Source organism: Ctenopharyngodon idella, chromosome 21 (genome assembly GCF_019924925.1).
Source record: "Ctenopharyngodon idella isolate HZGC_01 chromosome 21, HZGC01, whole genome shotgun sequence".
Taxonomy (NCBI): domain Eukaryota; kingdom Metazoa; phylum Chordata; class Actinopteri; order Cypriniformes; family Xenocyprididae; genus Ctenopharyngodon; species Ctenopharyngodon idella.
Window position 1 is genome coordinate 2,632,501 of NC_067240.1, and position 18,724 is coordinate 2,651,224.

Consider the following 18,724-nt stretch of genomic DNA (forward strand, 5'->3'; position numbering starts at 1 on the left):
GGCTGCATTTATTTGATTAAAAATACAAGAAAAAATCTGAAATATTATTATAATGTAAAATAGTTGTTTACTATGTGAATATATGTTAAAATGTAATTTATTCCTCTGATTCAAAGCTGAATTTTCAGCATCATTACTTATTAGTCTTCAGTGTCACATGATCCTTCAGAAATCATTCTAATATGCTGATTTGCTGATATGCTGATTATTATTATTATTAATTATTTTTTTTTTTTTGGAAATCACAATACACTGCCATTCAAAAGTTTGGGGTAAGTGCGATTTAAAAAAATAAATAAATAAATAAATAAATTATTCAGCAAAGGCACATTAATTAAATGCTGAAAATAAATGCTATTCTTTTGAACTTTCTATTCATCAAGGAATCCATGCGAGTTTCCATAAAAATATGAAGCAGCACAACTGTTTTCAGCATTGATAATAATCAGAAATGTTTCATGAGCGCAAATCATCAGAATGATTTCTGAAGGATCATGTGACACTGAAGACTGGAGTGATGATGCTGAAAATTCAGTTTTGATCACAGGAATAAATTATATTTTAATATAAATTCACATAGAAACCAGTTCATTTAAATTGTAAAAATATTTCACAATATTACTGTTTTTACTGTATTTTTGATAAGCTTTGGTGAGATTAAGAGACTACTTTAGACTAAACCTTAATGTTTTTAAACTTTTGATGATGATATAAAAACCGTTTGTTACAATGAACATGATTTGGGTCGATCATCTGTTTAGATCATGAGAAATTAAATTGTGCACTTTGTCATAAAGTGTGAGCACAACCTGTAAAGTAAATGACGTAAAGTAATTTTAAACTGTTTGCCACGCTGCTGTCACACATCAGAGTCAGCGGTGTCTGCTGTAATTGTCGATTTGCTGTGTCATTACTTGTTTGTGTTAGTTTGCGTTTACAGTGAGGCCAAAACTACACACGCTCATTTTCTGGAGACGACATCTAAAGAATGGCCCAAATAATTACGTGAGTCATCAAATTACTGCCCACAGACATGCTGTTCTATACCTGAGATGCAGACGGACACGTACAAACAAACATAAACAGCTTGTACGTACGCACACGTCAGCCGCAGACTCAAATTTTTTGCGCGTTCTCACTCAAACACGCGCTGAGGCACACTTTCCCACATGCACAACTCTTGAAAACAGGTGATTTTAGCAGTAACGCACTCACCCGTGCAGATCCTCAGGTGTGTGTAAATGTATGTGTGTGATTTATTCCAGGACTAAGTGTCGTCTCAGACCCGAGCCGGTCTCATCTCCGTCTCTGAGGGACACAAAGACGTCTGTCCATCCTGTCTGCCCGAGCGGCTCCTCTCCATTCACAAAAACGCACAGACGAGCATCCAACTACAAGCCCAAAACAACGGCACACGCGGACAGACTGAGAGGTTTGTGTGGACGCTGACAGGAAGGAGGAGAGAGAGAGAGAGTGAGAGAGAGAGAGAGAGAGGAGGTGGATCTACTCTAGAGCGGCGATGTAGTTTTTATAGCTGGGTGGGAAGCTCAGGATAATAATACCCATCCTCCTCCACAACACAGTTTAAGCTCAGTATGTAATAAAGCCCATGGTGCACAAACCCTCTGATTTGGGGTCAGACAAAATGAATTTTTAGTTTTATTCGTGAAGGATTTGCAACTCAAACTTGGGCACAAATGGGAAGAAAGAGAAAAGTACCAGTTCTATATATGCAGAGGATGAATTAGAGGAAGGTAGAGGACCTGAAGTTCAGAATAGCATACTACTCTTCTTGCTTACTGCTTACTAAATATAATATACTTTGTATATGGTCTTTTATTTTATTTTATTTTTTAAAAACATGTTGTCGCATAACCTAAATGGATTTAATTCGGCTAGTGGCGCAGTTTTAGATTAAAAATAAAACAGTTATTGTGAATTTTTCATTCAATTTTATTTAAACATTTGACAAACTCATTTGATGAGTCAAGAAAGAGATATTGCAAGTTGAAATTAATACTTGCCAACATGTAGCATACGACCAGAGCAAGCTTCAATGTATACATTTTGGCAAATGTAGTACGTATTTTATGCATGCAGAAAAAATTGCTTGCTGTACACCAGGGTTAGTATTGTTAACTAAGCTAAAAACATAAAAAAAAAAATTTAATTGCTTTAAATGAAATATTTAAAAAACCTTAATTTAAATCAGCTAGTTGCCAAGGCAGCATTTCTTATTTTAAATTTCAAAAATAATATAAAAAACTATATAGACATATTTAAAAAAAAAAATACTAAAATTTTAACTAAAATGAAAATGGAAAATATATTTAAAAAAATCTAATTCAAAATATTAACAAAAACTATAATAGTATATACAGTAAGTGATACTAAATGAACACAAGCGTCATATAATGCAGCAAAAGGAAGAGTAGTATGGTAGTATGCATATTTCTGCTGAATATAGTATGTCACTGAACTTGGCACAGGTCAGATTTAATTAAATGACACTTTATATAATGCCAGAATTGAGACGTTACGACTCTCTAGTTAATTAGAAGTTGGTTGTTTTATACGTGTGGTTTGACCCATATTGCCGCTCAGACTGCATGTTCCTCAACAGGGCTGTTCAATTTCCCTTCGCTGAAACTGAAACCAGAGGTAGACGGCTAATCAGTTAGTTAACTTGTAAACTTATACTCACACTTGTGTGAAGAGTACATTAGTTCATCCAGACAGCAGTTTTTACTCTAATTGTTATATATATAATTTTTTTTTTAATATACACAATTTTTTTGTGCGATGGCATAGAAGCACCTTTCAGCGAACAATTCTTAAAGAAACATTTTTATTTCTTAGTTTGAAGAACATTTTAATCTGAAGAACCTTTTTCCACTTTAAAGAACCTTTTGTGGAATGAAAAGATTCTATCAATGTTAAAGATTCTTTATGGAACCATGAATACCAATAAAGAACCTTTATTTTTAAGAATGTATATAATATATTTGAATAAAATACATTTTCTTTATATATATATATATATATATATATATATAAAATGTATATGATTTTATATATATATATATATATATATATACATATATATATATATATATATATACATATTAAAAATTATATAATATAATTTTTAGTACATATATAGTTTAATCATATACATTTTCTTCATAATGTTTAATAATTAATATATATATATATATATATATATATATATATATATTTTAATCATACATTTTCTTTGATTTTTAATATATAGTTTACTCATACATTTTCTCTATATATAATGTAGAGAGAGAGATACACACACATGCACACACTGTACATTTTTTTTTTAAATTCTATACATGTTATTTTGTTTCCATAAGTTATAATATATCATAAGTATTTTCCATAAGTAGTGTAGTTAAATGTGTTGCATATTTTGTGGTACAACTGTGCAAAAGTAATAAAAGCAAATGTTTAAAAAAAGCTAATTAACGCTCAATTATAGTAATTGTGTCTGGGTGAAACAAAACATTTCTAAATATTTCTAAACTCCTAAAAAGAACAAGAAAGATGCGATTAAAGGAAAAAAGTCAAGCGTGTGGTGTGAACCCTGCAGCGTGAAAAAGGCTTTAGATTATTAGATATACCTCTGGTTATGTAAAACTTGGCATATATCATGCATGTATCTAATGAATGTTTATGATCTTCTGGACGTTGAAAAGATGGACCATGTCGTCCTATAACAAACTCACAGCCAATTAGTGCTCTGTCAATGTTTCATTTAGTTTATTTGTATTTTAATGTAATGTCTTTCAGTTTTCTTTGAATGTGATCTCATTTTACCACCATTTTGTAACAAAATCTCTCTTATCAAGGATAATAGAAAAGATCTCTTTTGTTCAGTCAAAATTGAACTTGAGCTAAAATCAGTGTGAAATTTAAAATGGCTCATGTTTGGATTGTGAGATGTACAGAAACTTTTTCAGAAATAGTCTTTGTGTGAAAAGAGAGAGAGGGAGTGTGTTTCCTTACAATCTATTGTTTCAAGAGCCATAAAACTATTACAGACTCTCTCGTTTGTGTTTTTTGGCACTGTGACATTTTCCCGCCGCGTCTGTCTCTTTAAATCATGACTCGACGCTTTAACACGGACAGGATTTCCTTAATGACATCAAGAATCCACCTAGTTATGTAATTCATGACAGATTGATCATGACCTGCTTTTTAACAAGCACAGTTACTTTATACCAAAGCCAGCGTTTAACTAGGGGATTCTGGGTAAAATATGATTGAGATAGACTTCTTTGTGCTGCTGAGAATGTGACGAATGTAAGATTAGTTGTCAGTTAGTTGTCATAGGAACCTCAAACAGATGATTCTATTTGTTCGTTAAAACAGATTCCTGTATTAGACAGTGTTTTATATGCTCACAATAAATAACTCATAACACAACACAAGTACCTGTTGCGTTCTCAGTGTCGTCACAAATTGCTTTTCAGGGTAAAAAAAGAGAACTCTCTTTTAAAGGAACATTTTTGGACAGTTCTAAAGTCATTGTAGGTTATCAGAACATCAGTGGTTTTCTAAAGAACTACAAAAAAAATATATTTTTTTTCACCCTGAAAAGTAGTTTGTGACGACACTGAGAATGTGACAGGTATTTGTGTGGTGTTATGAATTGTGCTTGACACATGTTGAAAATAACGCAATGACGCATTAAATCAAACCTGCATGGGTAAAACTTTGTTTTGGCTGAGGTTTTCTGTCACTCTTTTGAAAATGTCATTTTAGTATATTTGAGATATTATTATAGGTTATTATTAATGTTTTGAATTAGTAGTTATATTTTCTGATTTCGTTTTTACTCTTAAAAATAAAGGTTCTTTTATTGGCATTGAAGGTTCCATGAAGAACCTTAAACATCTATGGAACCTTTTAGTTGTACAAAAGGTTCTTTACGGTGGAAAAGGGTTCTTTAGAATATTGAAATGTTTTTCACACTAAGAAAAAAAAAAGGGGGGTTCTCTTAAGAACTGATGGCTGAAAGGAACTAAAAATGTTTCTTCTATGGCATTGTGTTTTTGTAAAAAAAACAAAAAAAAAATAAAATAAATTTTTTAAATATGTCTATAGTTTTTATTCATTTTTTTTAAAGTTTTCGTTATTTTAGTACTTCATGTCAAACTAAATTAATTTATTTTTTTTATTTCTAGTAACACAAATGTTTTTTTTTTAAAGTTTTAGTAACCCTGTTTAGAATCAAATTTCTCAGACGTCTTCTGAATCAGTCAAAATGCAGTGAGAACTAATGTGTTGTTTTTGTACAGCAGCAGTCAGACGAAGACGAGACACATTCAGAACCACGACTGACGTTCGTCTCGGACAAACCCTTGTGTGTTTGCTGACCCCGTGATGCCTCATTTCAGGTAAGGTCAGATGTTTCTTTCTTTCTTTCTAGTTTGCTGAGGAGAGCATCTCTATAGAGTGCATTAACGCTTGGCCACTTTTTCAGTGCCGTTGGTTCTGGAAGTATTTTTTCCATTTATTTCTCCCATAGGGATTTCAAAATTGTCTTTTGTTAAAGCGTTATAAGCCAAGAACCAAGACAACCAGCTACAAGGAGAATCATAAAATGGTTTCAAACTATGATTAGTTCTTGAAAATTTGACAAAAAGACAAATCTACAAGACTGTGTACTTTCTTTAGTAAGGGAAAGAACTACAATCCCATGAAGCATTGCAAACAGCATAATCGAATTAAAATGATGGAGAAATATGAAACTGCATATAAAAATGTTGAATAATATATATATATATATATATATATATATATATATATAAGGATAATAATACCCATATATAAGAGATCTTTTGGTGGTTTTTGCTTGTTTCGACTCTCTGATTGGTGGAATTTTCTGTACAGAATCATGGGTAATGTAGTTTTTCACCAGGAATTCCACTGTTAAAACTGTTGAAATAATGCGGGCTGATGGCTTCAACAGAAGCAAATACTATTGATTAACAACCTCGTAGCTCACAGTAAGGCTTTTTTTTTTAAAAAGTTATCGTTAAAGCTGCAGTCCGTAAGTTTTGCCTCTTTGTCGCCATCTCTGTCCAAAACCTGCAATTGGAGTTATTTGGGAATTTTCATCTTTACGTGGGTTGTGCATTGGCACGGCTCCTCAGCGCGGATGAATCTAATGTCACCACATCAGTGAGGATACTGTACTTCAGAATCACAGATTCTACGTCTTGGAAATGTGACCAAAATAAGAATTTTCACCGGACAGTGTCATCTGAACAAGTAACAAATCTGCCACTTTTGTTCTAACTGAGGAAAAAAAGCATTACAATAAATCGCGCTGCCAATGGTGATTAAATCTAATGATCACTTAGCTCATATCACATAAAACCATGCAAATTATTATTATTGTTATACTTTTTCTCAGCATTGCGTGACTATGTATTTAGTGTGTATTAGCGTTACCTGTAGATTTCAATTTCTGTAGTCTAATCTCTAATGTTAATTTGTCATACCGTACAAACTGCCATCAAAATAAGTTTAATTATTCCAGCTGCTGTGAGGAAAAGGCTATAAATGATCTGCTACCAGCAGCATCCTCACATAATATAACCTACTAGCTGGGACTCCTTCATGTAAACAGATGTGACGTAATGACGCAAAGATGAACAGCGGCATGCTCGAATTTCCCGCGGAAACCCACCAGTACCACCTGAATTATAAAACATTATTACAAGCTTACCGTTGTGAATTGGGCTAAGGTAAGGAGATAGTACTGGCTGGTTATGTACTTTTAACTAAAAAAAGTTACAGACTGCAGCTTTAAAAATCAGTTTCCCTATAGAGAAAATTAATGTTTTTACATCTGGAACCCGACTTTTGAACTCTATTACTATTGCTCATATGTTTAATGATGAGATCAAACCTAAGTCCTGCAGCGTTTGTGATCCAGACATGAATGATTCCTCATTCCGTGTGTCTTAGAGAGTTGTGCTGGTACTTTACTAAATAAGTGATTTTTCGAGTATCAACCACACCAAACATCATAGCAACACACAGGCATCCAAAACTCCCTAGCATTTACATAGTCAAGCACCAAAAACTTTAATTCCATCAAAAACTTGATACTGGCGTGTGTGTGTGTGATCAAATCTGATGCTTAAATTCATCAGTTTTAAATCCTTTGGATTTGCAATTTGGGACGCCGTGCACAGATGTATTCTGGGAGTGGGGGCTTTGGCGCTCAAGGGTGTGGCCTTGTGGGAAAAATTTGTCATCTCTGCCCACTTACAGACAAACCCACCAACTAGGGTGGGAAACAGTCGTCCAAGGACGACACACACACACACACACACACACACACACACACACACACACACACACACACACACACACACACACACACACACATACAGACAGCCCAAAATATGCAACAAGGTCATCTGTGAACCTCTCCACACATGAGCTCGTGTTTTTACAGGATGTGTTGTGTCTTTTGGTCAGCTTCATCTGTGTTATCTGGTTTCTTCTACACACACACACACACTTAGACAACAGAGAAACAGTAAACGTTTTTGGAAATGTCGCTGATAAGAAAGTTTTTTTATCTGTGTTTTTGTCTTAGTCAGGCTTGTCAGTCTGTGTGTGTGAGTGTGAACTACATATCGATAATGATTCAAGCATTAATTGCTTTATCAGTGTATTGTGCTATTCCTCAGAGCATGATGGGAAAAGGGATGCACGATATATCGGCCACCATATTGGCATCGGCTGATATATGCTAATTTTTAATGTTATTGTTATCAGCCTGATAAGAAAATTTGTCCGATATATTAAAGCCGATAAATAATGGATTATTTACTTCAGCTGAGACACTTCAGATGCACACTGTTCTCCATGATGGTTTTGAATTGCTTGAAATATGATTGAAAATCACTTCAAAAATGAAAATAGAGTTAAGTTCAATATGTGCAGCACAAGTCTGTCATATAAACTACATAATATTATAATGAGAACATTATAATTATGTGTTTGGGACATGGCTTTTAATGCTGAGACTTTTGTTTTTGTAATCAGGCTCTCAAAAATTATATACAAATTTTGATTTAAATTTATCTGCCAATATATCAGTTATCGGCTTTCAAATATAAAGAATTATCGGTTATCGGTATTGGCCAAAATCCCTAGGAAATATAGTTTTGCTGTGCAAGCCTATCGAAATGTATACAAGCTAAATCGTACATTAAACATTCACAATTACTAGGGTGACCAGACGTCCCGTTTTTCCCGGAGCAGTCCCGTATTTCAGATCTATTTTTAGTGTCCCAACTTATTAAGAAATCGATTAACTTGCCGTTAGTGAAGGCGGGATAGGCGGAATCACGCTGAATGACACACACCAGAAGGCTCTCTCTTTTGCACGCACGCGCTCTCTCTCTTTCCTTGCGCGCGATCACATGCACACATAGTTGCCAAAATGTCCATCGTGTGGAGTATCTCACGTAAATGCAGTCGGTTATGGCTTAAGTAGACATAAACAGGTGTGTGAAAATAGGATATGTGTCAGTATATTACATTCATAATTTTGGTCTTAAAGGGACAGTAGCCTAATTAAATATTTGTCTGTCATTAATGTTAATCAAACAACAAAATATGTTAAATGTATACATGATAGATAAACCTACTGTATCTGAAAAACAAGTTTATTTAATTTGTATCTCTATTGTATTTGTCGTAATGTTTGTAAATTTCTTTTATATATAATATAATATAATATAATATAATTATCGTGAAATAAAATTTCTCATATTACAAATAAAATGGTCATATTGCCCACCCCTTGCTCACCCGTCCCGTATTCCACCATGAGAAATATGGTCACCCTGCATTTAACATTTATGCATTTGCCAGACGCTTTTTGCTAATGTATTGAAGGTGTACATTTTATTAGTTCATGCATTCGTAGGCATTGCTAACATCACACTCTACTGTTTAAGCTCCAGGAATTACCAATTATTATGATAGAAACCAATTAACTCCAGCAATTATTCTGTAATTAACACGCCTTCAACCCAGAAAGTTGTGTCTTAAAGGAAAACCGGAGTATCCTGTTGGTGACTATGGCATCGTGCTGGTGTTGCGACACACTTGAAGGCAGACACTTAAGCACTCGAGCTCAAATGTACCGAAATGTACATCCCCTAATATGTCATTAATCAAACTAATCATGCATGTAAAGCACAGATCTCACACGTGTTTGCGACAGATGGAGTGTGTGTTTTTTGTGTTTTTTGAGATGCTCCTTCTGAAAGGACATTTTTGTGGAGGATTGTGAGGGGGAGGCTGGCCCGTGTGTGTGTGTGTGTGTGTGTGTGAGTGAGTGATTATGACTAGCCCCTGTCTGCCCTCGGGCCCTCTGGCTCTACCTAATTAAAACCAACCAGGCTGCAGGGCACAGGAGACAGATGTCTGTCAAAGCGCGCTCACACACACACACACACACACAGACACACAAGATGCAAGCTTTCATAGTGATCAGTCACAACTGTATGCACATATGTCGCTCCATGCAAAAAAATGCAAGCGCATATCACACACATGCTCTCACACACACAGTTCAATTGAAATATATATGTGTGTATGTTATATATATATATGTGTGTATGTAATATATATTATATTATATATAATGGCACTGGATATTCAGCAGTCCGTTTGAGCTTTTTGCCTCAGAAAGCCATGTTATATGAAGTGATGGACCAATATAAAAAATACATGCGCACACACACACACACACACACACACATATATATATATATATATATATATACTTTTTAAAATGTATTTATTCATTTTTTTATAATTCTTTTATAATATTTTTTATATTATTTATTTATTTTTATAAAAAATGACAATGTACTTTTTTTTATAAAAAAATAAATACATTTTAAAAAGTGTGTGTATATATATTTATTGTATACTATATATTATTTATTTACTTAATGTATACTACATATTATATAATGTATACAATATATTATATATAATATTTTATATAATTTATAACTAGCATTTTTTATAATATAGTTGTGTGTCATATATATATATATATATATATACATTAAAGAAATGTATTTTTATTTTAAAAATTGAAACAATTTATAAACGTATTCATTTATATATATAAATTAATAAGTTTATTAATTATATGTTTCAATTTTAAAATACATTTCTTTAATGCATGAAGTACATTTAATGTATATATTATTAATAATAAATATATTGTATATATATTTTATATAAATATAATTTAATATTTTTTATATTGTATTTTATTGATAGTGACAGTCTGAATTAGACAGAAATTAACAAAAATTGGGTGAACCGTATTGTGAAATGATCCAATCTAGAGTTAATTCGGGTCGTCCAGCATGTGCACTACCTACCAGGTCAAGACTCTGTCTTTGGTAATATATGGTAAACATTTCTCTCTATTTTGGAATAAAGCTTATGTGAAATGTGTTGTTTGTCATTCTATATTAGGATCTACAGAGCATTGCAACTGCTCTGTAGATCCTATCGGCCACTGGAAACCTGTGATTTTTATCATAAAAAATATCCAGACACAATACTATAACCAGCAGCTACCAAACACTGAGATAATTCCTCAATCATGTGTACTTCCTGCCATCACACATTACAACCCAACTGTCAGTCCATCAGGCCCGAGAGTGGCCTGCTGTGATACCTAAACTCTTCTGCTGAGGTATCTGCTCCAGTGTGTGTGTGTGTGGGGTTAGGGTGGGTGGATCAATGTGTCCTTATTTTAAACTGAGTGAGTGAGTGAGTGAGTGATAGCCCACACACTCATTTCTATCGCTGTCTTTCTCTCCATACACCCCTCCTCTGTGCCTCTCCTCTTTTCTCTCACCAGTGGGTGGACCCAGTTTCAAAACCAAAACCTTACAGCAACATTACAGAACGGCCCGCTTTCCCTCTCTTTGTATGTGTGTGGTTGACTGAGCTCGGTTTCTCTACGTAAACGTGTGTTGTGGTGCGTCGCCCTCAATAATACTGTGTGTGATCATTTCAAACTTGCATTTCAAACATGTTTGTGTGTGTGTGTGTGTTTCAGCTTCTGTAATTCACCCACAGCAACAGAGAGAGGAGAGAGTCTGGGAGTTGCCACTGGTTACAGTGACTCTTCTCACACAGGAAACACCTACAGGAGTTTAGATGTTCCCCAATCAGCTGCTCTCACATCACACTCACTTTTCATAGAAGACCAGAGGAAACCAGTCAAACACACACACATGGCCCAAAGCTGAAATCTAACAGATCAGGCTTAAACAAGAAGAAAGATGCGTCAGCTGAAAGAAACTCAACTATTTTACAGTACAAGAAGTAGTAGTATAGAGTACACTTGACAATGCAGTATAGGTAAGTTTAGTCGTAGTATAGTCTAGATATAGAGCAGAATAGTTATAGTATGTAAAGTCTAATAAATTTTGAGTATAGTATGATAAAGTATAGAATAGTCTATTAGAAAAGTATAGTCTAGTTATACAATAGTTAAATTTAGTATGATATAGCATAGTAAAGTCTGGTTATATAGTATAGTGTAAACTAGTTATGGAGCAGTATTGTTTTTAATATAAACAGTTTAATCAGGTTTGGTTGTACTAAGTATAGTTATAGAACGTTTAGAATAGAGAATAGTGTAGTTACATGTAGAAACTGAACAGTATAGTATACTCATGTCTAATCAGGTTTGGTTATAGTAAAGTATAGTCTAGTGTAGTTTTCTCAAAAGTACCATCTTCGATACCAAGTTGGTACTGAAATGTTAAAAATGTGAGCGCTGTTGAGCGGATTCGTAAACACCTCTGATTAGCCATTGTGTTCACGTGTTCATCTGATATGTCTGTGATTGGCTACAATGATCAATGCTTCAAAAACATTATGCTTTATATATAGACATCAGTGACTGTTCACAGAGCACTTGCACAGATACACAAGGGAGCGTTTGAAAGCAGGCATCTCTGAGCGGATTGGTCCGCTGATCAGGTTTGCCAGGTTTTCACAACAAAACTGCTACTCAAAACTAGCTCAATTGTGTTTCAGGGGGTCCCCCAGTAAAAATCACTTTCAGAGGGTTAAAATCTGCTTTTTTGGTGGGGTTCCCCTGGTAAAATTCACTTTCAAGGGGCTAAATATCATATTATTTGGGGTCATTTCAACCCGCAGACATGAAAAACAACCCGCGGCAACAGTGGCAACACTGCTGCTGATAGACGCCTGCTTTCAAACGCTTTCGAATTCAAACACTTCCGTTTGATTTTGATCATTGTAGCCATACACAGACATATCTGTTGAGTGCGTGAACACAAAGGCCAATCAGAGCTCAAAGCATTATTTTTTTTTTTAAATTTCAGTACCGACTTGGTACCGAAGTCAGTACTTTTGATAACGCTAGTCTAGTGGTAAAACTATGGAAGCTTGCTTCCGCCATGAAATAAAAAATAATAAGGTAATGGTGACATTATCTCACAATTCTGACTTTTTTTCTCGCAATTCTGGCTTTATATCTTACAATTCTGACTTTTTTCTCACAATTGCGAGTTATAAAGTCAAAATTACGTGATATAAAGTCAGAATTGTGAGATATAAAGCCAGGATTTCACGTTATAATGTCCAATTGTGAGGGGAAAAAAGACTGACGTTTTTTCTCAGAATTGCAAGTTTATATAGTCAAAATTGCGTGATATAAAGTTGGAATTTCGCAATATAAAGTCGCAATTCTGACTTCATAACTCACAATTCTGACTTTATAACTCACAATTGTGAGTTTATATCTCGCAATTCTGAAAAAAAGTCAGAATTGTGAGATAAAAAGTTGCAATTACCTTTTTTATTTTAACCAGCTTCCATATAAAACAGTATAGTTCAGTTATAGTACGTCCAATAATAATTGGTTATAGTATAGTCTAGTTATAGATTAGAAATGGGACAGATTATAGTACAGTAATGTCTAATCAGGTTTGGTACAGTTACTGTAAAATATTATTATAATATTGATATACTGATAGAACAGTAAAATGTCATTGTTATATGTCTAATAAAGTCTGATTATATTATTGTAAAGTCTAGTTATAGAACTGTAAAGTCTTGTTAAACATAGTAATTATTGTAGTAAATCTATCTAGATCAGATTATGATCCTAAAAGGCTGATCATGTTTGGATTGATCAGTTCTATCAAACAGGCTTGCTGTAGAGAGTCATTGTATAGGCATACAACTTTTTCTTCTTTCTGGAGACTTTGACCTAAATTTGTAGTTAATTTCCTGTTTGTTATGGGTGATTAGTCATGTGACCTTGTGATGTGTAGGAGCTTCTAAAGAAAAACACTTGTCGAATTCTTAAAGAAACATCACATAATCGCAGTGCTCAGGGATTATAAATAGCGGCTCGGCTCACTCACCGTGACCATAGTGATAGTGAAATTACATGACCATGTGACCTGTTGAATTGCTATTAAAATGAACATGCTGTGACATCCGGTACTTGGATGGATGGCTGTAAATATCCAGTGTTAACCGTTTAACTATTGAATTAATCAGCGGAAGGTGTTTAACAGCTGGTTAAAAAAAAAGAGCAGGATCATAAAAGATCAGAAAACACATTCATTAGAAGCGTTTTATGCAGCAGAAAACAAATTCGTCAGTGAGAATTTAACTGTTTGTGTCTCTCTGTGTAAAGGTGAGGTCAGGACAGTGCTCACGCTTTGACAGATAAGCTTTACCTAAGATAAGATGAAGAGAGAGGAAGGAAAATGACATATAGGCAGGCACTATTTCAGTCTCTGTTTGAGTGTGCTGTTGGGCGGCTGTGTCATCAGAAACAGACGTGTGTGAGAGGATGTGAATCCCCTAACTTTCACTTTGGGTTGTGAACTGGACAAACTTACTCTTATTAGATTGATCCGCTGCTTATAAACGCACACACGTTCATAGAAGAGGCCGGGTTCAAGTCTACATTTAGTAAAATCAAACCACAGATTATTTTTGAATCAGATTTCCTGTTAAACAGAATTAAAAGAAATGATCAGCTGGTCACTATCACAAAATAAACCCTGACGGGATGATCAGGACGTGTTGTTTTACCCTGAGGGGGGTTATTTTGTGATAATGAAACTAGCACGGATGGCTTTGGTGACTACATAATTTCACTTTGGAGGAGGGTCGTTTTTGCAGAAATAAAACCAGCACATATATTTAGGACGTTGTTGCCTGGGACAACGCTAAATGATTCAATTTGGCATCATGATGCGCACACATCTTTTACTGCATAATGTCACATGTGACCAATCAGAATCAAGTATTGCAGAGAGCTGTGTAACACAATTAAATGTTAAGTATGGAATGCAAAAGCAGCCATTTTTCATTCGTTCTGATATCTCACTATGCTCATTGTTGATTTTGAAGGATTTTGTCTGTCTTTAACACTTCTTTATCGAATCAAAATGTTATTTTCAGTAGCTAAATTATTGTGTAAAGTGTGCTTTTTATTATTTTATTATTAAACAAAAATAATTTGGACCCAAAAAGTAGCATTGTGTTTGTACCAGCCAATAACAACACTATATGTAAATCAATATTTGTATCTGCTCACATTACAATCTCTCATCAAAATCTGTTTTGTTCAGTGACTAAACATCAATTCTCTATTCCAGACTGTCAGTCAGACCACATTCGACTTTGATATTACAAATTATATAAATAAGCTATTGTTTGGACATACTGACTGATATGGAAACTTGTTATGTTTTTGAGATAATTGCGACTTTTTAGCTCACAATTCTGACTTTTTTTCTCAAAATTGCGAGTTTACATCTTGCAATTTTGACTTCTTATCTCAGAATTGTGAGTTTATATCTCAAGTTTGCTAGTTTATATTTTTTTCTCACAATTGCAAGTTATAAAGTCAGAATTGTGTGATATAAACTCAAAATTGTGAAACATAGTCTTTTTTTCTCAGAATTGGCCTTTTTTCTTGCAATTCTGACTTTTTTTCTCAGAATTGTGAGACATAAACTATCAATTGTGAGTTAAAAAGTCCAAAATCCAATTCCAGGAAAAAAAGACTGACCTTTTTCTCGAAATTGCAAGTTTATCTTTCGCAATTTTGACTTTATATCACGCAATTGCGACTCATAATTGTGAGTTTATATCACACAGTTCTGACTTTATAACTTGCAATTGCTAGTTTATATCACTCAATTGCGAGAAAAAAGTCAGAATTGTGAGATAAAAAGTCGCAGTTACCTTTTTATTTTTTATTCAGTGGTGGAAACAAGCTTCCATAGACTGATTACCATAAAGTTGATGTAAAAAAAAAATGGTGGTAAAACTTTTTTTTTTAAAGCAATTAATACTTAATAAATTAATAAAATAATTTTATTTAGCAAGGATTAATTAAACTGATCAGAAGTAACAGTAAATACATTAATAATGTTACAAAATAATATATTTCAAATAAATGCTGCTCTTTTGATCTTTCTATTAATAAAAGAATGCTGAAAGCGTATCAGTTTCAACAAAAATACTGTTTTTAACATTGATAATAACCAGCAAATCAGCATATTAGAATGATTTCTGAAGGATCATGTGACACTGAAGACGAGTAATGATGCTGAAAATTAACCTTTGATCACAGGAATAAATTACATTTTACAATATATTCACATAGAAAGCAGTTATTTTAAATTGCAATAATATTTCATAATACGGTTTTACTGTATTTTTGTACTGTATTTATTTCAGCCTTGGTGAGCAGAAGAGACTTTTTTAAAAAAGATCTTACCGATGCCAAAGTGTATATACGTTCTCAACAACACTGGGAGTGTATTTTGACTACCTATTCTATCTATATATACAGTTATAGAAAAGTATAGCTCAATTAGTAGCTTCTTGTCATTGTTCTGAGCTGTGTGTGTGTGTGTGTGTGTGTGTGTGTGTGTGTATGTGCGTAGATTCTCTGTGTGTTTCCAGCAGTGATCTAGAACCGCTCTGAGATCCCGATCATTGTTCCGGTTACCTCGTTCCCACACCCTCCCGCGTGGAGCGCACCACACTGTCGAATGTTTGAGAACACGCCAGTGTAAAAGTATCTGCCGTGTAACAAAAGACTGCTTCGGATCAGGTTCAACTTTGATAAACCTTGTCCTAGTGACTCGACAGACAAAGGCGTGGTGCGTATCCCGGCATAACCCCGCTCCCTCGCACTGCTCTCCGTTTCTTCCCTCTCTCTGAGTGACGGTGAGGTTTGGACTCCCACCGCAGGAGTTTTTATGTAATCACGGCCTGTTAATGTCGGGTTAATCAGAGCTGCTCGAACATGCCGTGATGGATCTGAAAGCAGCTGCTTGGCATTGAAAGGAAATCTGGTACCCGTCACAGCCACAATTAAAATGAATGAATAATTGAGACCGGCGGTCATCTGCCCATTCACCTGATATACTGTGTCCCTGACCACACCGAACAAAGCTCCCCCTCTCTCTCTCTCTCTCTCTCTCTCTCTCTCTCTCTCTCTCTGTCTCTCTCTCTCTCTCTGTGTGTGTGTGTACACTGTATTCACACAGTTTACCTGAGTGCACTGAATGTACATGTTTGAATACTTCAGCATTTAAGCCCCCAGATTCATGATAGAGTCTCAGCTTATGCTCACAAAGAGAGCAGATGAATGATGTTTCCTGTATTCCGTCTTAGACATGGCCAGTGCTGCTCACAGATTCATCGTATGTGAAGTTTCCGCAAAATAAAAGTCACAGCATATAGTGGAAACATGCTGATCAGTGTTTCCAAACAATTTTTTGTCCTAAAAAGGTATATGTATATATGTGTATCTATATATATCTATATCTATCTATCTATCTATATATATATATATATACACACATATATATACACACATATATATACACACACACACATATGTATGTGTATATATATGTATATTTATATATATATATATATATATATTTAATGTTTTACATATGTAAAATATGAAAAAAATGTGTATATATATAATATATATATAAAATTCTATCTTATTTTGTTCATTAGAATGTTCACTTTAAATTTGAATATTTGGAATTTTGAATTTTTAAATCTGTTTGAAGAATCTATTTATTTTTGAAAGGTCAAGATTCCTCAGGTCAAGCAGTTACATTGTTACAGTTTGAAATGTTGATAATCATTCTGAAACTTCAGCTGATTTGAAAGTTAATAATAATTGATTTTGATGAACGAGTGAGCCATAGTCAGTTTTTAATGAATGTTTATATTGTTATCCCTTACAAAACAGTACTGTGGTAGCACTTTATTATTTTTACTTATTTTAAGTACTTTTACTTATGTACATTACATTACAAACTTGAGGAATGAGACTCTTACAAAAAAGCTTACGTTTTTGAGATTTCAATGTTATGCTGTTCAAGTGACGTTGATGAATGATTCTAAGTCTAAAATTATTATTATTATTTTTTTTTTAAATGGAGCATTATTGTAAAATGAAATCAAGTGCAGATATTTTCTGATTTATTTTGTAAACTTTCCCCATATTTTAATTTTGCTCTCATGCGTTTTTCTGCCTAGTTTCTGTAGTGGCGTAACCGATAACATTTGTCGCAAAACTCACTAAAGCCTGGTTTGTCTAAAACTGGAGTTCTCTTGCGGGGCAACTCTGAGTGATGCTGAGATAGCATCAGACCCCCGTCCCTGACCTGTCATCTCATTTTACTGTATTAGACTTTCTAATTAAAAAGACAGTGAGAACGAGGGGGTGGGGGGGTCCCGCAGAATCTAGTGCACTTTAAATGACAGATGCGCAAGATGAGCTGAACAAATGCCATCACAAACCCTTTACATTTCACCACAGAAAGTGATGGAGCAGTAAGACAGGCACCAATAGAAACAAACTTAGAGAAAGCGAAAGACAGAGACACACACAGTAGTGGTTGCTGACCTTTAGGTGTTGCTGGAGGAGTTGCTTCTTGGAGAGAAGTCTCTGCGTGTCAGGAAACAGACTGCTATCCTCCGATTCAAACATGTGAAAGTGAACACAGACGAGAGAGAGAGAGAGAGAGCGACAGGGAGAGAGAGATAAGCAGAGGAGTTGCTTTTTGCACAGAAGGTGTGTCGTGAATCAGGGAGAGAGAAAGAGAGACGGAGAGAGAGAGACACTAAACAAAAGTTCACACCCACCCAGCCCTCCCTCCAAACCAAAAGTATGTTGGCAGCCGGCCGCACGTGTCCACCTGACATGCTTCTCGCGCACACACACACACACAATCCCTCCCAGCGTACCTGCAGACACTGGCAGTGTGTTATGCACTAATGCCAACATGCTCATCAACACGTTTACATTCTGATCATCTCATAAATGCGTGCGCACACACGCACACACACACACACTGCATCGATTCAGAAGGTGAACAATTTAATGTCTTTTATTGGATTTATTAGATTTAAGTCAGAGGAGCATATTTGATGTTTTATTACTGAGAAAAATGTTTTGTGCGTGTATAATTCTGTAAAGGCAAACTTAATTTAATATAGCACATACATAAATAATATACTGTGGTGGTTCTGTTGGTCAAATGATGGTAGCAGATGCTATTTTGACGTAGGATATAGTATA

The 18,724-nt window shown here is 34.5% G+C and overlaps 1 protein-coding gene across 1 annotated transcript in view; it reads right to left on the reverse strand.

The window, feature by feature from the left end:
* The window catches only part of LOC127504214 (zinc finger and BTB domain-containing protein 7C), a 35,483-nt gene extending 17,272 nt beyond the window's left edge, over nt 1–18,211 (reverse strand). Inside the window, 1 exon segment of the mRNA XM_051878754.1 lies at nt 18,050–18,211. The gene's annotated coding sequence lies outside the window, so the exon portion shown is untranslated.
* Between the last annotated feature and the right edge of the window lie 513 nt (nt 18,212–18,724).